We start from the raw sequence: 22500 nt of genomic DNA, 5'->3' as shown, positions 1-22500 counted from the left end.
TGGAAACGGGATTGTGAACAGAAGTGAAATTGGATTGGAAACCTGGGATTGTGGGCAGAAGAGGAATTAGACTGGAAGCTTGGGGTTGTGGGCAGAAGTCAAATTAGGCTAGAAACTTGGGATTGTGGACAGAAGTGGAATTAAATTAGAAACTTGGGATTGTGGGAAGTGGAATTAGACTGGAAACTTGGGATTGTGGGCAGAAATGGAATTAGACTGGAAACTTGGGATTGTAGGCAGAAGTGGAATTAGACTGGAAATTTGGGATTGTGGGCAAAAGTGGAATTAGGCTGGAAACTTAGGATTGTGGGTAGAAGTGGAATTAGATTGGAAGCTTGGGATTGTGGGCAGAAGTCGAATTAGACTGGAAGCTTGGGATTGCGGGCAGGAGTCTAATTAAACTGGAAACTTGGGATTTTGTGCAGAAGTCTAATTAAACTGGAAACTTGGGATTGTGGACAGAAGTGGAATCAGAATGGAAACTTAGGATTGTGGACACAAGTCTAATTAAACCGGAAACTTGGGATTGTGGACAGAAGTGGAATTAGACTGGAAACTTGGGATTGTGGACAGAAGTGGAATTAGACTGGAAACTTGGGATTGTGTACAGAAGTGGAATTAGATTGGAAGCTTGGGAGTGTGGGAAGAAGTCAAATTAGAATGAAAGCTTGGGATTGGTGGAGGAAGTCTAATTAGACTGGAAACTTGGGATTGTGGACAGAAGTGGAATTAGATTCTAAACTTGGGATTGTGGGAAGAAGTCTAATTAGACTGAAAGCTTGGGATTGTGAGCAGAGGTCTAATTAGATTGGAAACTTGGGATTGTGAACAGAAGTGGAATTAAACTGGAAACTTTGAATAATGGACAGAAGTGGAATTAGGTTGGAAACTTGGGGCTGTGTACAGAAGTGGAATTAGACTGGAAAGGGATTGTGGACAAAAGTGGAATTAGACTGGAAACTTGAGATTTTGGGCAGAAATCGAATTAGATGCAAACTTGGGATTGTGGGCAGAAATGGAATTAGATTGGAAGCTTGGGGTTGTGGGCAGAAGTCTAATCAGACTGGAATCTTGGGATTGTGTACAGAAGTGGAATTAGATTGGAAACTTGGGATTGTGGACAGAAGTGGAATTAGACTGGAAACTTGTGATTGTGGACAGAAGAGGAATTAGATTGGAAACTTGGGATTGTGGGCAGAAGTGGAATTAGATTGGAAACTTGGGATTGTGGACAGAAGTGGAATTAGATTGGAAACTTGGGATTGTGGGCAGAAGTGGAATTAAATTGGAAACTTGGGACTGTGGTCAGAAATGGAATTAGACTGGAAACTTGGGATTGTGGGCAGAAGTGGAAATATATTGGAAACTTGGTGAGAGGGAGTAGATCGACGTTGTTGGTCTGTTGGTAGGGGGATTTGCTTGGGCGATGCTATGGTTCTGCTTCTTCCAGGCCTTGTTTGGAAGGGAAGTGAGGGGGATGAGGATAAGGAGCTGGTAGGAAGAAGCAGTGGGGACAGGATGGAGAATATGGAGGGAAGGAAGCAAGGGGGTTGGAGGAAAATCAAGAAAAGTTTTGCCATTTTGCAATAATTCATGACGCACTGTCATTTCCTGAAACTGCACCACACATATTTAGGAAAGTGTTCATATTCTGAATTCTGAATAATACGTCGGGTTTAGCATGCATATGATTCCCGCTTAATGCATCCTGAGGGTGATATGGTATCATAAGCTAAAAATCTCAAACATAATTCTGGGTGATGTATAGAGCGACGCCACTTTTTTCCTTTCTTTTTTTTCTGCCTTCTCGTCTGAAACCAAATAACCCGTACTCCAAAATACTGACATAAATATATTTGTTGGAGGAAAACATGCCTTGCGACATCTGCAAGGGGCCTGGAAGGAAAAGACGTGGGGAGACTGAGGAAAAAAGAGGACACTGGCTTCATGCAACTGGAGATGGCCGGGGAGGAGGCTGATGGGGAAAGGGACTGGGGGTGTAGGACTCTTTCAAGGATGCAAGGTGCGTGTATGTCGGGGAACTCCCTAGAGAGGGATTAGTTTTGGGGGAGTTGTTTCTTGGGCAAGGACTGCTTGTGGCGATGAAAATGTGGACTGGTGAACTTCCGGTGGTCACTGGTCGTTTCATGATAATTAGTGCGTCTTCTGATTCTTTTACTGTAGGAACTCTCCATAACAAACTAATTGATTGGTTTGGGGGCAGGGCGGGGTCATTTACGCTATCCCTGAGAGAGAGAGAGAGAGAGAGAGAGAGAGAGAGAGAGAGAGAGACTGTCAAGGCGTAAAGTGGTTTTGTATCGTAAGCCAACTGAAGAGAGAGAGAGAGAGAGAGAGAGAGAGAGAGAGAGAGAGAGAGAGAGAGAGAGAGAGAGAGAGCGATCAAAGTGTAAACTTATCTTGTAGAGAGAGAGAGAGAGAGAATATCTTATGAATAGTTTCATCCAGGTGGGGTGAGAATGAACTCCTGAAGACCCTCCTATTCGAAATTACGTTATGTTATACTTTTTGAAGAAGTACTAATCTCTCACGCCTGTTGCTTTGTTTTTTCTCTCTTCTCCACGCCGCCGCCCGCCCCAAAACCCCATCTCTCCCACCTCGTCTCAGTCGAATAACAATCGGGCGCACAATTCATAACGGTATATGCAATTATTATAATTATATAGTAAATGCTCAAACTGGAAAGTGAAAGTTCATCTGAAGGTGGGTAACTTTCGCGGTGACTTCTGATGCTAACATCTAGATTCTTTTAATAATAATAATAATAATAATAATAATAATAATAATAATAATAATAATAATAATAATAATAATTATAATATAAGACGCAGTAGTGCTGCTGCAATAAAAATTAATGTACTTTATATTAGAAATAACTTCAACTTTTAATATTTGTATTATGCTACATGAATATAATATATATAATGTGTGAAAAAATATACACTTCTCTCCCTAAAAATTTTTTCCACGACTTCTCCAAAGCCTCTTATTTCTAATTTGCTAACTGTGAAGAACCAAGGGCAGATAATAAAAGTAACAACACACAACAGGTACCACCAATGAAAACTGATCACAAAAGCTATAAACGCAAGATAAGCGATGACATAATCAGCTGGCATCCTTGAGGACAGGATATGTGCGCTGTACCAGTACTGCAGGTCAGTGGATGAATGTCAGTCACTTGCAATCAACGTCAATGTTAAGCAAGTAGCCAGCAAAGGGGCCAAGTAAAAAATCGAGTTTTCTGCACAGCCGCTACAGCGTTTAACCAAGGCCACCGAAAATAGATCTATCTTTCAGTGGTCTCGGTATAATGCTGTATGAGCCGCGACACATGAAACTTTAACCAAGGCCCAGTGGTGGCCTATCCTATATCGTTGCCAGAAGCACGATTATAGCTAACTTTAACCTTAAATAACGTGCAAACTACTGAGGTCAGAAGGCTGCAACTTGGTATGTTTGATGATTGGGGGGTGGATGACCAACATACCATTTTGCAGCCCTCTACCCTCGGTAGTTTTTAAGATCTGAGGGCGGACAGAAAAAATGCGGACAGAAAAAAGTGCGGACGAACAGACAAAGCCGGCACAATAGTTTTATTTACAGAAAACTAAAATCTTGCTCCTTTTACCGTCCGTAGCTTCAGAGCAAACAACATTCTTACGAGGGGATTAACTTGAGGCTTAAAGGTACCGCTGGATTTACTGGGAGGTGTGCCAATCGATTTGGGACTTCATGCTGGGAGAAGCACCTGGCAGGAGGATGAAGGTACCAGCTGACTTGACACCAATTTTGGTGAAGCTGATTTTATTGCAAGAGTCGTCGAAGGAATATATAAAGGAATAACAGTTAAGTAGAGCTTAACCATATAGTTAAGAGTCACACCAGGCATTTAAACAATCTGATTTCATTATCGATTAATAATAAATCTGCATTATAAGAAATGGTCACCCATGGCATTATCAGATAACAAATGAGATTTGCTAATCATATCTGATAATTTCCTTTACTTAATAAATGTCATTTAAGTAAAGAAAGATCACTTAAAAAAAGATGTTTTCAACAATTTACCGAAACTAATTCGGTGAATTTATAAAAATTCTGTGAAAAAATTCCTCGAAGGAAGATAACATTTTTCCTCACTCGAAGCAAGTTTCCAATAAAACAAGAAAGGAAGGAAATTACTTTTTAAGAATCCTTAAAAGAAGAATGACAAAGGTTTTACTTAAAAAAAAAAAACAAAGAAAATACTTCTCAAACGAAGAAAGAAGTTTTCCAAAAAAAAAAGGAAAAACATTTATCATTGAATGAACATAGAATTATTTCAAATGAGGAAACGAAACATTCCAAAAATACAAAATATCCTTCAAAAAACGAAAGAAATTCAATAGAATATTTCTGAAAATGAAAAGAAGAAACGAAACTTAGTTAATAGGAAAAGGTCTTCATCGAAGTGGAGCGCTACGTAGATCCTACCCTCCCTTGCATTGTCCAGCAGGTTAGTTCCAGGAATGGTTCTCAACGCTGGTTCCAGGAAGGAATCATACTTCAATGGAACCGATCGTATGTGAGCGAGGCAACTCACAGAAGACGAGATTCGGAGATAAAATGGGCTTCGGTCACCTATAATACGGCTCTGTTTATGAAGCAACAGATATACTTTTAATAAAATAAAATTCTATTAATAAGATATGTTTATTTAAATATAAAATTAATTACTGTCAATTACAGGGCCTCCTTCAGCGTGTCAGGCTCCTGTAAATTACACAGCTTAATAAAATATTGAACATAGTTAACCAGATTTCCGCGACGGCTATACATCGCAGTTTTCTTAGAATTATTCTAGGAAGCGTTTTCAGAAAGAATTTCATTCGATCCGGCGGGTTCATGACTGTTCAGTATATATATATATATATATATATATATATATATATATATATATATATATATATATATATATATATATATATATATACATACACATATGTGTGTATGTATGTATACATATATGTATACAAGTTTTATATAAATTTACATATATATATATATATTATATATATATACATTTTTATATGTAAGATTCCCCTCTTACGTTCAGATTTTTTTATGTAATTTTCTGTTCTTTTTAAATAAATGTGTGAGTGGTCTGATCTGCATCTCCCCACTGGAATAACAATAATAATATCAAAAGTGAGAAGTGTAATGTCATTTCCGCTGATTTTTTTCAAATCATGAAATCATGGACTTTCATACATTGCATCACAATCGGAAGTGCGTAATAACTGCATGCTGGTAATAATCTATATTTATTTTTTTTTTTTTTTGCATTTAAAACTTATAATTTACCAGACACACACTCGTACAAGTTTGATCCTTTCACCTTTAGGGGTTGGTTATAATAATAATAATAATAATAATAATAATAATAATAATAATAATAATAATAAGTCTGCACAGGTTGCTAAACGTGTTTTTGCATTCTGTCACATGTAAGGCTCCCATTTTATCACTCTGGAATGTGACTCCATAACACCTAGAAGCTTTTACAACTGTGACTAACTGCAGCTCACACCATACCGATAAGATGTGTTGCAAGTTCTAGTAAAGATTATGTACTACTGGAGTCTGATATATTCATTGGTGGTAACCCAACCAAGCGTTGGTTGGCCAGAGCGACTTTCAATTTTGCTGGTCGAGCGACCATCAGTGCAGTGAACATGTTACTAGAGCCTAGCAATCATTATTGATCACCCAGCTGAGTACATTGTTATTTGGGGCTTGCGCCGTGTTATTTGTCTCATTCGGTACACAATCGTTTTTGTACTACTAGCTACAATATAGCTTTTATCTTCCTGAGAAAAAAAGAAGAGCTACTTCCAAGCTCATCTGCCACGCGGGTGCCTAAGAGCAGAGAGAGAGAGAGAGAGAGAGAGAGAGAGAGAGAGAGAGAGAGAGATCGGCGCATTTAGAGGCGGATGAAGCGAATTGATGAAGGGGGTACGTGTGGTCATCATGGCCTCCTCCTACAGCGTGCCTGCCTCAGCCAGGTATGACCAACAAACAGAACCTCGCCTCCAGGGCGTATAAAGCCACCTACTCCGGTGGCTCTCGGGTCTCATTGAGACCCACTGCTGCTGCTCCTCTCTTCTTCCATGTGGCTCTGGTTTGCGCCGGTTCGAATCAGCATACAGAGGATCTTCTGTATCCAGAATATGTAGGCTTTTTTCATGAGGTACCCCACGATGCAACACAGATCTTCGACTTCAAACTGATAGGAACATTTGGAGACCTTCGACTTCCAAGGTACCTCAATTATCTAATAAAGTATTCCATTAACTAAATGATAAGATCACTTGAAGACCTTTACGAGAAAGTTCAAGAAACATTTATTAAAAACCAGCAGCGATAATGAAGACAAAGATTTGGGAAAGTAAGCTCTCTTGCTGGATCAAATGAAGGCTGGCAGGAGGGCCTCTAAATGAAATTCGGATGTTTGAATTGTTATATTATTCGTATTTCTCTAGCAGATCAATGGATGAACTCTTTGGTGAAGAAAAACCAAAGAAAAATAAAGTGAAAGACGTTTTACGTTTTAAGATTGTATGAATAAACACTAAAATATCAACAACAAAAGTAGAAATAAATAACAGCAACAACATTCGTACTAAACTGCGAGATCAAGGAGTGAACTCTTTGGTGAGGAAAACCGAAGAAAAATGAAGAAAAAGAATTTAAATTTTAAGATTGCACGAATTAACACTAAAATATCAACAACAAAAGTAGTAAAATATAGCAGCAGCAATAACCAACAAATATAACATGCGCCGGAGTTTCTTCGGCGTAATCGAGTTTTCTGTACAGCCGCTACAGCGTATAATCAAGGCCACCGGAAATATACTATCTTTCGGTGGTCTCGGTATTATGCTGTATGAGCCGCGACCCGTGAAATTTTAGCCACGGCTTGATGGTGGCCTATCCTATATCGTTGCCAGAAACACGATTATGGCTAAACTCAACCTTAAATAACATAAAAACTACTGAGGCTAGAGGGCTGCAATTTAGTACGTTTGATGACTGGAGGGTGGATGATCAACATGCCAATTTGCAGCCATCTAGCCTCAGTGGTTTTTAAGATATGAGGGCGGACAGAAAAATTGCGGACAGAAAAACGTGCGGACGGAGAGGCAAAGCCGGCACAATAGTTTTCTTTTCAGAAAACTAAAACGGTATCGCTAATCTTATGATTCACTTAATTGAAGACCACCAACACCAACCACGAGTCGTTTTATGTAGTCAAGACAGATCCTTATGAATTCGCTAAAATTAGAAGTGAGTTAAAAACATGGTACCAACAACGCCCAAGCACCAGCAACAGGAACAGCAGCAACAGCAGCACCAGCAACAGGAACAGCAGCAACAGCAGTAGCAGCAACAGGAACAGCAGCAACAGCAGTAGCAGCAACAGGAACATCAACAAACGACCGATTTCTGACTTAGGCTGTCATGAATTTGCAGCACGTTAGCTCAACTTGTCCGAGTGAAATATTAAGCGCCAGAAAACGCACCATTCGGCCGAAATATGTCTTTGCCAAAGTCCATAACTTCGTCGGCCGCGTAATCGCATACAAATAGGAGGAGAGAGAGAGAGAGAGAGAGAGAGAGAGAGAGAGAGAGAGAGATTCGTTCCAGTGGCTGGAGCAAAGACACATTATTTGCGCAGAGAAACGAACACAGCTGGAGCTGTGATACCGAGTGATTATAATACAAGAAGGGTGCGATTAGTCAAACACTGTTTCCGTTTTGCCTCTTGGCTCAAGGTCAGCTAAATTCCATCAGCGTTTATAAAATGCATATACTCATACTGATGTCTAATCCACTTAAAAAGAGCAGGTAATTAGAATTATTCGTAATCTTCGAATAAAATAAAATAACGCTCAGTTACACCTGGTTATGCAATCTGAAGAAGAAGAAGAAGAAGAAGAAGAAGAAGAAGAAGAAGAAGAAGAAGAAGAAGAAGTATATACAACTTAGGCCGAAGGCCAAGCGCTGGGTCCTATACGGTCATTCAGCGATGAAAGGAAAATTGGGCGTAAAAGGTTACAAAGGTGTAACAGGAGGAAAGCCTCGCAGTTGCACTATGAAACAATTGTTAGAAGAGGGTGGGGAACAAGATGTGAGAAAGAACATGACAGGAATGCAATGTGATTCCTACCCATTACGAAGGTAAAGAGATCGAAGGTAAGAGCGAACCCTAAGCAATATTGCACTGCTCTTTGCTCTTTCTTTTGTTGTTCTTATGGAATTCTTTTCAGCATCAATCGTCACTTGACGCTGTTTTTCGATGAGATGCTTTCATGTAGCAGCGATGTGATTTTGTTGCCTTTCTTGAGGACTACAATGGAGGAGTGTATACATACATACATACATACATACATACATACACACAAACACACACACACACACACATATATATATATATATATATATATATATATATATATATATATATATATATATACCAGAGAAAGAAGACAGTTATAGCGAGACAATAAAAGGAAATATATATGCGACAAAGAAGTAAGATTATAGCATTTGTTTTTCATAAAAACCATTTCCCCACAAAAAAGGTGACTCCAGAGAAATATTAAGGAAACAGTAACTGCTATTAAGAGTGTCTAGCTTCCTTAGACACACACACACACGCAGTTCCATTTACAGCAGCTCCGTCTCTTATTCACTTCCTCGCTTCTTGAATATTAGGATCCACTAGCGGATCCAGAAAAATTTCATTGGACGGCACCAATTTTTCACATTATGTGTGTGTGTGTATATGTGTATATATATATATATATATATATATATATATATATATATATATATATATATATATATATATATATATATATATATATATATTTATATAATGTATGTATTTATTATATATTATTTCTATAATGGATTTTATTTTTTTCCCATTTCTATATTCCTCATTTATGTTATAATCTAAATCTTCAATGTTATTATTTTGTCCTTTTTTTCATGGGGGGCCACGTGCCCAGGTGGCTCCGCCACCCCTCTGGATCCGCTAGTGTTATGGTCCTCCGGTTCCAAAACACTTCCCATTTTACCTACCCAAAAATTTCTAGGGTTTGCTCTCCTCTCCCCTCCCACTGTTGCAGAATTATTTATTCTTTTCACCAAACTTTTATCTCTCAGTCTCTCTTCAAAAGCAAACCTCCTCAAAATACGGTAATCCTCTTTTTTTTTCCTATGCTTACATTTGTCGCATCTAAATATACTTAAAATTTCATTGCCCATTAATTCACATATACTATGTAGACAATTCGTTTCAGTCGCTTATACATTTTTTTCTTTTGTCTGCCTAAAAAACAGGAGATCAGCGCCTGCCCTATGAGCCTACAGAGGCCCAGGAGGACTTTAACTTTAACTATATATTATTTCCAGAAGGCAGAGTTAGGTCAAATATCTTTTCATACATTACAATTACTCCTAAACGCCTACATGAATGAGCGTCTCCGAATCGTCTGGCAATAATATTCATATTCACTGCTCACATCCGCTTGGTTTCTATTTATTCTCTTCTACATACCTTGCAAGCAACGAGTTAATGACTGCCTTCCGTGGTTTGCATATTAAAAGACACACGACCTCCTATTTGTCTGCTTGTGCATGAAGGTCCAAGCAGATGGCCAAGCAGCAACTGGAATTAGTAATTAAGAAGCTTATTGCCAGGTATTTCTCGGCATAGTCTAATCCTTACCATCCTCATTCCTTCTTGTCACAGCATCTCTTGACCTCGAGCGCACGTGAGCAACATACGTTAGTTAATGAGATTATTATTTTTTGAGGGGACGGGGGGCGTATGGGGGGGGGTATAGAGGCCAATGGGACGGGGAGGGGAGGTGGGAGTTGGAGTGATAAACCTGCCTCTTAGAGGATGGAAGGTTGTAAGTTGGAGGAAAAAGTTGGAGGAAACAGGACTAGAAAGCCGAGTTAAAAGCTTTGGTAACCAAAGGAAAAACAACCAGTTTCAGGGACGCAGTTGTTATGCTTTTTTAATGTCCATAAAATCAAAGGCGTTGACGATTTTCGTGTCTAAAAACTGAAAAGTGTTATCGCACTGCTCGTGGTTATCTTATCTAATTATCCTCGGGTTGGTCTCATCTATATCACCTAAGACTTTGAACTGATTTCAAGGTTATGTGGTTTCGTCTTCTCGCTTTCTGAAATGTCTGATAAAAATAGTGTCTGTACTCGTCTACAAGTTAATTTCTATTTCCTTTGAGCACCTACTCTCTTCTCTACTAGTGAATTTTACAAAATAAGAAGAAAATCTGAAAGCAGATTTTTCTTCAACTTTAATATTAGATTCTGATATTTACACCTACCTCCTTTTCCTCCTTTCATTTTGTGTCCACTACAAAATCAAGAAAAAGCTAAGGCTCGCTTAAGTATCTAGAGATTAACAACAACAACAATAATAATATTTCTGTCCGAACATTCTTTCAATATTTGTAAAATTACCTCACATTACACACGTCACGACAAGAAAAAAGATATTGCAGTCCAGTGCTCAGTTAATGTCCGATAAAATAAAAAGCCTTCCGGAACCAATAACAGTGACCAAAAACTTCTGGATGGATATTCAAGGAAATCTGGTCTCGGAAGCATAATGCCACGTCTCTTGAATATTACAACCGCAGTGAATAAAGAAACGACAGGATATTCACGCAAAAGCACTACCGTTCTCTCGCAGCAAATTTCCGGGCGAGTTCTCCCTAATAACAAAAAGACGAACATTACCCGAAGGCGATGCTTAAACGGAACAATGACTCGACATCAAAGGCAATATCGCAACGATGACGTGCAATTACTGCAATTTCACGCAAGCTCAATGACAGGACGGAAGGTAATTCGGCACTATTTCGTGGTTTAAACGTCTTGATCTCCGCGAACTGCCGCTGTGAGTCTTTGGGGATCTTATTTTTTTAGGCTTAAATTTTTTTTTTTTTTTTTTTTGCGCCTAAAACACAAACAGGCATTGCGCGTTTGTTGAGTACCTTGCAAGCATTTACCTGACATCTTGTTCCTGATCGAAATTCTTTTACTTTACTTATCTATTTACTTATCTATATAAACACACACATAAACGCACGCACACACACGCACCCTTTATATATATGTATATATATAATATATTATATTATATAACCACACTACATATGTATATATATGTATATATATATATATATATATATATATATATATATATATATATATATATATATATATACATATACACACACACACACGAATGCTGTAAATAAGAAAGACAGAATGGAAGATATTAATTCAAAGGCATGTGAAGTTTGTGGGGGATAAATATACAGCGCGTACCTTGTAAAAAAAATTCGCACGTTAAAAATTACGCACTTGTGTCCAAAGCAAAGTTGCTGTGGACTCAAGTTTTACATACTTCGATTACACTGAGCTTGCTTAAATCACAAGAGCATATAAATAATAATAATGCTAGTACATCTTATCTATCTATCTATATATATATAATATATATATATTTACATATTATGCACATAAATATATATATATATATATATATATATATATATATATATATATATATATATATATATATATATATATATATATATATATAAACACATATATATATATATATATAAACACACTTACCAGTGTCATCATCTTGCTTTCATGCGAACATACTTCTCTTTAGTTTGTTTCTTTGTTTAAATCCCTTTTCAGAGAGAGAGAGAGAGAGAGAGTTTCCTTCATCCCTGATATTGATTACTTCCTACTTCTCCATCGTTCTGTGTTATGTCTTTTCTTGGGGAATTTTACACCCGACTTGAAAAGAAGAAAGGAGAGACGCCCAAGGTTCTGTGTATCCTCCACGTGCACACGTGCACACACACATACACACACAGTTTGCTGTACAAGTTTACACGAGAGAGAGAGAGAGAGAGAGAGAGAGAGAGAGAGAGAGAGAGAGAGAGAACTGACCCCGCATTAGCATTCAAGACCATCCCGTTTTGCAATACATCTCCCTGCAAAGTAGACTAGATTCTTTTCTTTTATTTTATGCTCTCTCTCTCTCTCTCTCTCTCTCTTTCCCTTTCATCTTGTGACCATGGATGCGCCCGGAATGGGTATCTGATTGATTGCCTCTACAGTCGACTTCCAGTCAAATGTGCAAAGTTGTTGTGTATGTATATATATATATATATATATATATATATATATATATATATATATATATATATATATATATATATATATATATATATATATATACATAGTCGACTTCCAGTCAAATGTGCGAAGGATGTGTGTGTGTATGAATATATATATATATATATATATATATATATATATATATATATATATATATATATATATATGTATGTATGTATGTATGTATATATATATATATATATATATATATATATATATATATACTGTGTATATATATATACACATACATATACATATATATATACATATATATGTATATGCATATATGTAGGTATATATATATTTATGTATGTATACATATTGTATCTGTGTATGTATGTACTTTGCAATCTATGTGTGTGTGTGTGTGTTTGCGTTCGTACGTCTAAGCGCCCAGGGACTTCTCACTCTACTCCCCGTCTCTTGAATATTTCTCTGGCATATTTTTCGAAAACTTCTAATAACGCAATTCCGCGAATTATTCGTCCAGGAAATGATATTCAGACTGAGCTCGACAGTCCTGAAAATACGCCGCGCAGAAAGAATGCCCAAACCTTCCTCAAGTTTATGATTTGGTGAAAAAGGTCGGAATTCGAATTTACACTTCTGAGTTCGACCGATCTTATTTTGGTTTAAATGTCTCTTTGTAAATGTGGTGATTTTAAGATGAGACTGTTATTATTATTATTATTATTATTATTATTATTATTATTATTATTATTATTATTATTATTATTATTATTGGAGAAACAAATCCATAGTTATGTATGGGTATGTACACACATACACACACACACGCATATATATATGTATATGTATGTGTGTGTTTGTGTGTCTGTTCCGATAGCTAACCGTGGATTTGTTTCTCCATTTCAAGACTCATGCTACTATGAATATTTTTTATTATTATTATTATTATTATTATTATTATTATTATTATTATTATTATTATTATTCAGAAGATAAACCCAGTTCATATGGAACAACCCTACAGGGGACACTGACTTGAAATTCCAGCTTCCAAAGGATATGATATTCGTTTGAAAGAAATTACAGAAAGAAGAGATTAGTTATCAGAAAAGAGAAAAAGAAAAATTAATAAATCAATAAATAACCAGGTAAAAATATAAGTAAATGATTAAAGTACAAGGTGAATTGTTTTAGGGTAATGATGCATTGCATCTTCGCTTGAACTTTCGAGGTTCTAATGGCACATCCTCGGGAGGACTGACAAAAAAAAAAAAAAAAAAAAAAAAAAAAAAACTATGAAAGAAAACGGGGAATTTTGATCTCAAAATAACTCTAAATCAATGCACCTTCGAGTCTTGGCCTTTCTGTATCATCAAATCTAAAATAACTAACATGTGAGAGAGAGAGAGAGAGAGAGAGAGAGAGAGAGAGAGAGAGAGAGAGAGAGAGAGAGAGAGAGGTTTCTATCCTACGAAACGCTAACCCAATCTAACTTTCGGCTTCTACCTGCTTGTATAATTATAATCATAAAATATCCATTCCAATTCCAGTTGGATTAAAAACCTTCATTTATTTTTAGGTCCAATTTCCTACTTTTTCGATTCCCAAATGATTTTTGTTCTGCTATCTGGACTTAATTCGATTTCGTTTCAATCGTCAAGGTACAACAGCGCTTGAGAAGTCACAGTATTTATACAATAGTACAGTTTTTTCCTTACAAATGCTATAGCAATGATTTACATTACTTAAAAAAATAATGTAAATTTATTTTACATGGTCAAACAGGGCAAAGGGAACATAATATAGTTTCGTGGAAGTTCAAACCAATGCGTTGTCTTTTACAAACATATATACACTACTACTACTACTACTACTACTACTACTGCTACTACTACTACTACTACTACTACTACTACTACTACTACTAATAATAATAATAATAATAATAATAATAATAATAATAATAATAATAATAATAATGAAATATTTTAGAATCATCGAAGCGATTCTATAGCTCCACTTTCCTATTTCTGAAAACTAATAATTCTTGGGGGAAAAAATCCAGCTAATTTTCCACAAAATCTATGAGTCTCTGTCCTTAACAGAATGACACAGATGGAAAAATCCTGATCCACGCGAAACAGCAAGTCATTTATTTTTCAGGTTAAGTGGGTCAAGTGTTCTCATGGGGTTGAACAATGCAGTGACATAGGCAACACTTTCGAATTTTGTTGCCAATTTCGGAAGTGATTTAAGTATGAATTTTGCAGTACAGAATTAGAAAATGAATTTTGGATTACAGGATTAACTGTTTAACGTTAATATCTCTTTTCCAGTTGAAACTGCGCGTAATATCTTTTCTTGTTGAAACCGCGCATAATCCCTTTTCCTGTTGAAACCGTGCATAATATCTTTTCTTGTTGAAACCGCGCATAATCTCTTTTCCTGTTGAAACCGTGCATATCTTTTCTTGTTGAAACCGCGCATAATCTCTTTTCCTGTTGAAACTGCGAACAATTTAAGCAAATTTCCAGTAAAATAAAAAAAAAAAAACACGAAAAGAAACTTTGAATATAATCCCTTGTTCTTACTGCTCAAAAATAAGATAAACTAATACAAAAAGTAGAAAAAAAATTTTTGTATGGATAACAGAAATCAAAATTATGTACAAAATGCTATTTAAAGGAGGAAGCATGTTTCAGTTAAGATATGAAAGATAACGAAATGAAATGAAAACAGAAAAATAATACTGATTTAAAAAAAAATTCACATGGAAAAAAAAAAACGGGAAATCTCAAAAACTCAAATTTAAAAATATACATTCGTTTTCAATGTATAGCCGCAAGATAAAAAAAAAATTGCGAAAAAGCTAATTAAAAGTAAAAAAAAAAAATAATATTTTATAACTATGGCCTCAAGTTCCCCCACAAGTAATTCACCAATATTCAGAAATCAATAGCAATCCAGACCACATGTGAATGGGAATCGAACAGCCATTATTGCTTTCCGATATGTTTTCGATTTCAAAGGCACCGATTCAAATTAACAACTAAAATGGCAATAGGTAAAGTTGTGTGTTTAAGACAGAGAGAGAGAGAGAGAGAGAGAGAGAGAGAGAGAGAGAGAGAGAGAGAGAGAGAGAGAGAGAGTGTTATTGGTTCATTTCAGTTCCAAGGACAAAAAGAAAACTGATTTTTTTTTGCTTTGAGAGAGAGAGAGTTATTGGTTCATTTCAGTTACAAGTACAATAAGAAACCTGATCTTTTGCACGGAGAGAGAGAGAGAGAGAGTACAGTACAGTAAGAAACCTGATCTTGTTGTTCATTTCAGTTACAAGTGCATACAGAACACTTTTTTTTCTATGTACGGAGAGAGAGAGAGAGAGAGAGAGAGAGAGAGAGAGAGAGAGAGAGAGAGAGAGAGAGAGAGAGAGAGAGTTGTTGATTCATTTCAGCTTCAAGTACAAAAGGAAAACTGATTTCACCCCCCCTTTGAGGGATGGGGGGGAGAGGGGGAGACAAACTGAGCATATACTCAAAGATCCCTTCTATATTAAAAAAAAAAAAAGGTGTCAAGTTCCCTCATCTTTACAAGAACCAACAAAAAACAAGAAAAAAAAAACAAGAACAAAATTGAAAGAAAAGGTCAGAAAGGTATATACCAGCAGTATGAGTAATCATCAACAAACCCAAGTACACAGAAACTCCTTATGAATGAACGGTAGGCAGGTCAGAAAGACGAGTCAAATGGTCCAATCTGTGTTTGTCACGTCCTTCTCGAGCAAGCGACAAGTGGCGAACCATCGTCTTTCCACGCCACGAATAAACTAGTAAAAAATACGCTGAAGTTTCTGCGCGGCAATCGAGTTTTCTGTACAACCGCTACAGCGTATTATCGAGGCCACCGCAAACAGATCTATCTTTCGGTGGTCTCGTATAATGATGTATGAGCAGCAGCCCAAGAAACTTTAACCATGGCCCGGTGGTGGCCATAATCGTTGCCAGAAGCACGATTATGGCTGAATTTAACCTTAAATAAGATAAAAACTACTGAGGCTAGAGAGCTGCAATTTGGTATGTTTGATGATTAGAGGGTGGATGATTAACATACCAATTTGCAGCCATCTAGCCTCAGTAGTTTTTAAGATCTGAGGGCGGACAGAAAAAAGTGCGGACGGACAGACAAAGCCGACACAATAGTTTTCTTTTACAGAAAACTAAAAAAGGCAGTCTTTCTCTCAAGTCTTCACTTGAGTATTAACTCAAGGTCGAAAGTTTTCCGTCTGAAAGAGGCTAATTATACAGATATGCTTTTGACAAATATCTAAATATTTTCAACACATGCAATGAAAGAGAGAAGATACACAGACAGACAGACAGATAGAGAGAGAGAGACACACACACACACACAGAAAGAAAGTAGAGGGAGAGATATTGCCAAGAACATTTATGACACAAGAAACGCTGTCAACATGTTCAAACCATGACAGAGAGAGAGAGAGAGAGAGAGAGAGAGAGAGAGAGAGAGAGAGAGATTGTAACACAAGAAATACTGTCAACATATTTAAGCCTTGAGAGAGAGAGAGAGAGAGAGAGAGAGAGAGAGAGAGAGAGAGAGAGAGAGAGAGAGAGAGAGAGAGAGAGATTGTAATATAAGAAATACTGTCAACATATTCAAACCTTGACAGAGAGAGAGAGAGAGAGAGAGAGAGAGAGAGAGAGAGAGAGAGAGAGAGATTGTAACATAAGAAATACTGCCAACATATTCAAACCTTGACAGAGAGAGAGAGAGAGAGAGAGAGATTGTAACATAAGAAATACTGTCAACATATTCAAACCATGAGAGAGAGAGAGAGAGAGAGAGAGAGAGAGAGAGAGAGAGAGAGAGAGAGAGAGAGAGACTGACTGTCAACGAAAGAGAACAAGAAGGCTGCTGTTTGGAACAGCTGGCTCTGCTTGCAAGCGGAAGCAATCAATCTCCATTACAACTTAACTTCGGTGTTTAGTTGTTGAGCAAAAGTATCCAAACAAGTCTTTTTACATTTTTATTTATTTTTATTGTTCTATCTTTTTTTTTTTGCTGAGGCAGCGTATAAAGATCTCGGATTCCACTAAATAAACTAAATTTTGATGAAAAGATGCAAAATAAAACTAAATTAGGACTTCTGACAGACCCAATTTACATGCACAAAAGACAATTAAGTACGTGACCTTGAAAACACATTATGAAAATAAATTCCGCATTAATCTAATACCGTGGAAGCTCGTGAATTTAGGATATGTTTTAGTATATTTATATCGTTCGTTGTTAATACTTTTCTGATAATCTTTTCTTGTTAAAATATTGTCCATGAAGTTCATTTCCTCTTTTCATACATAGGGGCAGTCCATTCTTGGGAGTCTGCAAACTTTATCAATGGTTTCCTGACTTCTTATGAATGAATATCGTGTTCAGGCTAATAGTTCAGTCTGAAATAGTAACGCATCTAGATAACACATTCGTCACCTATTCCTTTGTATTTTTCGCGCATGGAAAAGTTTGAATTTTCTCAATAATAAGAAATTTTAATGTGCCACTTTCTATTATGAGTAGACAGAACTCAAGACAAACCCTGATTTATCAATCAATTGGTACTTGTTCCCGTTACTCTGACACTAAATATGGAATGGTTATATATTAAGAATAACTTCAGATTAGTGGCATTGCAAGAGTTATAATGAATTAAACAAAATTGTTATTTTATTTTTTTATGAACTCTTCCATAACCTTCCAAATTTCTCTCTTAGTAGACTTTATTACGTAATCATCAGCCCTGAGTTTTATTTTTAGAAAAATGCAGTGGGACAAAAAAATAAAAATAGTGGAAATTTTCATTAATTACGAGAAGAGAATCTGTCCTTTATCCAACATTATATCATGAACCAAAATAAAAACTTATATTATACAAGCCTAAAAATCTATGAACTTGCAAAACAAGTTTACACAGAGCAGAACACGCAACTGCGATAAAATGGAAAAAAGGAAAAGAAAATAACGAAAAAGAATTATCAATCTTCTTTTTTTTTTTTATCTGGCGTAGGGATCATCCAATATGAATGTCCCTACACTGGAATATCGACAGCTTGAGCCGTGCGGTAGCATGAGGTATTAACAACGCAAAAAAAAGAAAAAGAAAAAACAAGGGCGGGGGTCGGAAAAATGGAGCGGATGTAGGCATATGTGTAATCGGGGTTTCCAACGCTAACCTGTTTCTAAAAAGAATTTTACTTTTCATAGAAAACGAATCTTTACCAATGAACTATATTTCCTGAAAAATGTTTCAATTTCGGAAGTTAAATTAAGCTTTATTTTTTTTTTTACTTTTAAAAATCTTATATATTTTCCAAGCAATTTTACCACACTTTGAATTTGACAGTTGTTTTCCATAATCTTGCAAAAAAGCTGGCTCTGTCATAATCCCGTTAATGTCATAATTATGAGTACTTTTCAGTATGATAAAAAAAAACAAGTAAAATATGCGTCGAAGTTTTTTCGGCGCAATCGAGTTTTCTGCACAGCCGCTACAGCGTATAATCAAGGCCACCGAAAACAGATCATCTTTCGGTGGTCTCGGTATAATGCTGTATGAGCCGCGGCCCATGATTCTTTAACCACGGCCCGGTGGTCGCCTATCCTATATCGTTACCAGCGGCATGATTATGGCTAACTTTAACCTTAAATAAAATAAAAAAAAACTACTGAGGCTAGAGGGCTGCAATTTGGTATATTTGATGATTGGAGGGTGGATGATCAACATACCAATTAGCAGCCGTCTAGCCTCAGTAGTTTTTAAGATCTGAGGGCGGACTGAAAAAGTGCGGACAAAAAAAGTGCGGACGGACAGACAAAGCCGGCACAATAGTTTTCTTTTACAGAAAACTAAAAAACAGAAAAAAAGGGATAACGCAGCCTCTAAAAGGAGATAACGCTGGAATCAGGAGAATAGGAATAGGGAAGAATTCCGAATCTCAGCGTTAGACTAATTTTAGAGGCTCATTTGTTCTTCCTTCAAGACAGAATACTGGTCCCTGCCACTTTAAATGTACCTTTTTTTTTTATAAACTATCCAACATAATCTAAACCACTAAACTGTGATTATGTCAAGATAAAGAAAGATTATATAATTATATAAAGTTTCATGTATCTAACCAAGGTAACCTCTCCAGTCTTTTTTTTTTTTATTCTCCACTTCCTGTATGGTCCCAAGAAAATCTTCAAGAATGCACCCAGACAGACAGTCCTTGAGCAGTACTTCGCGCATAACTTGGGGAAAAGTTTTATCATTATCATTTTGCTATTATATATATATATATATATATATATATATATATATATATATATATATATATATATATATATATATATATATATATATATATGTATATATATAATATACTATATATTATATATATACATATGCATATACTGTGTATATATATATATATATACCTACACACACACACATGAATTAGAACGTGTCTTTCATTAGAAACTAGTTTTTCTGGAGTGCGGGGCAGGAAGGCGATAAAAGGAATAAGACACTGAGAAATCACTTGCCTTTAGCGTAGACCCAAGCTATATACCGTAATGTCCCAAGTCTCCTTAACTGTATCGGAATCAAGTCCATTTACTTAGAGCTAGCAAACCATAAATTTTCTCTTGATACCTTCCTGTAGTGGGGTATGTGCTGTCAGTGCACCTCACGCGGTGCGCTGTAGGCATTACTTTAGGTTCTTTGCAGTGCTCCTTCGGCCCCCAGCTGCAGCCCTTTTCATTTCTACCTAAATCTCCATTCATATTCTCTTTCTTCCCACCTTCTCCTAATAATTGTTTCAACATTATTTTCAACGCTGAATGACATCATAGGTCCCAGCGCTCGGCCTTTGGCCTAAATTTTATGTTCTAGTTCTATCTCCTGATACTTCATGGATTCTCAGTAGTTTTGATAAAGAAAAATATTCGAGAGCTAATTTCTTCTAAAAAAAAAAAAAAAAAAAATTAGCCTTCCTCTTATAAGAGGGAAGATGGCTTCAGAGAAGAACAAGATATAGCGCTATCGCATTCTTATACTACCGGCTTAATCAGTAAGGAATTCCTGTAGCTAAAACTCCATAGCGACTTCGCACGCTTGAGATGTCATCCGCATCTTGTCGAGGTCTTCTTGCAAATATCATTCACTAGCCAAAAATATGTAACTGTGTGTGTGTGTGTGTGTGTGTGTGTGTGTGTGTGTGTGTGTGTGTGTGTGTGTGTGTGTGTGTGTGTTACGGGCAAACCTTAATTCGATGCATTGTCAGTGCTTGTGGCGTAACTAACAAAAACTCCAAGGGCTTTCCCGTGCCGCCCCAAGGTCGAGAACATTTTACAGTGCATGAATCTCAATTTCAGACCAAGGGCGTTACTGCATCAGAAACACTTGCTATGAAATAGAGAACCACATACTATGCCAGTATTTTCCTATTTTGATGGTTCCGCCCTTTTTTTCTGCTTTCATTTATCATATTTCTTTGCGGAAACATGCTGGGCGAGAAAAAAGGAAGAACCACACTGTATGCCAATATTTTCGCTATTCTGATGGTTCCGCCTTTCTTTTTCTTTTTTTTTTTTGTCTGCTTCTATTTATCAAAGTTCTTTGTGGAAACTTGCCAAGCAAGTTAATGGCTTTTATTGATAATATCCTATACGAATTGATGCCCATTCTGAATAATAATACTAATGACTATCAAGTTTATTTACTGTTTAAACAAAGATATGCGTGGCGATTTACTCCAGAATATAATTAAAAACTTCCTACCAAAGAGTAAAAGATGATGCAACGCATAAAGCTGGTCCGTACCCAAATATATGTCGAATCCTTCACCAGTTCGATGCGAATGAGGAATCCACCTGTTCCGCGTGAGTTTACAGACCGTCTCTCTCGCATCACTTTGCAGACGATGAGAGGGGACATCCGGTAGTCGCAGGAATTCATTATTATTATTATTAATGTGTAGGCTGTAAGACGTCGAACACATATTATTATTATTATTATTATTAATGTGCTATGAGACGTTGAACACATATTTACTATTATTATTATTATTATTATTACGCAAAACATGCAAACTTTCGTAGCCAACAAGCCTGGAGTTGTCAACTAGCAGTGCGGTCTTACTTAAAATTTAGTGTCAGTACAATAAAACAAGTAAAAAATGCGCCGAAGTTTCTTCGGCGCAATCGAGTTGTCTGTACAGCCGCTACAGCGTATAATCAAGGCCACCGAAAATAGATCTATCTTTCGGTGGTCTCGGTATAATGCTGCATGAACCTCGGCCCATGAAACTTATACTACGGCCCGGTGGTGGCCTGGCCTACATCGTTGCCAGAAGCACGATTATGGCTAAATTTAACCTTAAATAAAATAAAAACTACTGAGGCTAGAGGGCTGCAATTTGGTATGTTTGATGATTGGAGGGTGGATGGTCAACATAACAATTTGCAGCCCTCTAGCCACAGTAGTTTTTAAGAACTGAGGGCGGACAGAAAAAGTGCGGACGGACAGACAAAGCCAGCACAATAGTTTTCTTTTACAGAAAACTAAAACCCAAATTGTAAAGTCATTAAACGAACATGAATCAATAACCAACGGCTATAAAACGCAAAACCTAGATAGACGGAGAAAGATGAAAACCCCCCATGAGAAGGAAAGGGAAATAAATGACAAATATGGGTGAAAAATGACAAACATGGGTGAAAAAAAGAGAAATGAAGCAATATGGGAAAAATTATGAGAAAAAATAGAAGGAACGCAAATGGAAATAAGGAAATGCATGTGTGTGTGTGTGTGTGTGTGTGTGTGTGTGTGTGTGTGTGAGAGAGAGAGAGAGAGAGAGAGAGAGAGAGGTTGGGGGTTGGGTAAGACAAGTCCGAACACTTAGTTTAGAATCTGACGCCTTGCTTGGGAGCATAGCAATGACTCTCATACTAAACCGCAATAATAATAATAATAATAATTGTGGAATGACCTCGTTTCGTGGAGGTGACCCTCGACCGTATAAATCACCCTGAACAACTCCCTCCTTCGGTCTCACAGTAAAGGAAAATCTCCAAGGATAGGACTGGCTTTATCAGTTATCGCACGGATGGGATAAATAGTTTATCTGTCAGTGAACTGACAGGATGACTGACAACCGATGAGATAAA

The 22500-nt window shown here is 36.8% G+C and overlaps 1 protein-coding gene across 4 annotated transcripts in view; it reads right to left on the bottom strand.

Annotated features, from left to right (window-relative positions):
* LOC136849278 (globin-1-like) overlaps positions 1 to 22500 on the bottom strand; it is a 194435-nt gene that overhangs the window by 19011 nt on the left and 152924 nt on the right. The window contains exon 2 of one of the 4 annotated variants that reach the window (XM_067122578.1): positions 9629 to 9739. The exons of the other annotated variants lie outside the window; for them this stretch is intronic. The gene's annotated coding sequence lies outside the window, so the exon portion shown is untranslated. The remainder of the gene's footprint in view (positions 1 to 9628; positions 9740 to 22500) is intronic. 4 annotated transcript variants of the gene reach the window in all.

This window comes from Macrobrachium rosenbergii, chromosome 20, assembly GCF_040412425.1.
Source record: "Macrobrachium rosenbergii isolate ZJJX-2024 chromosome 20, ASM4041242v1, whole genome shotgun sequence".
In the NCBI taxonomy this organism is placed as follows: domain Eukaryota; kingdom Metazoa; phylum Arthropoda; class Malacostraca; order Decapoda; family Palaemonidae; genus Macrobrachium; species Macrobrachium rosenbergii.
This window is presented reverse-complemented; position numbering and strand designations above follow the sequence as displayed.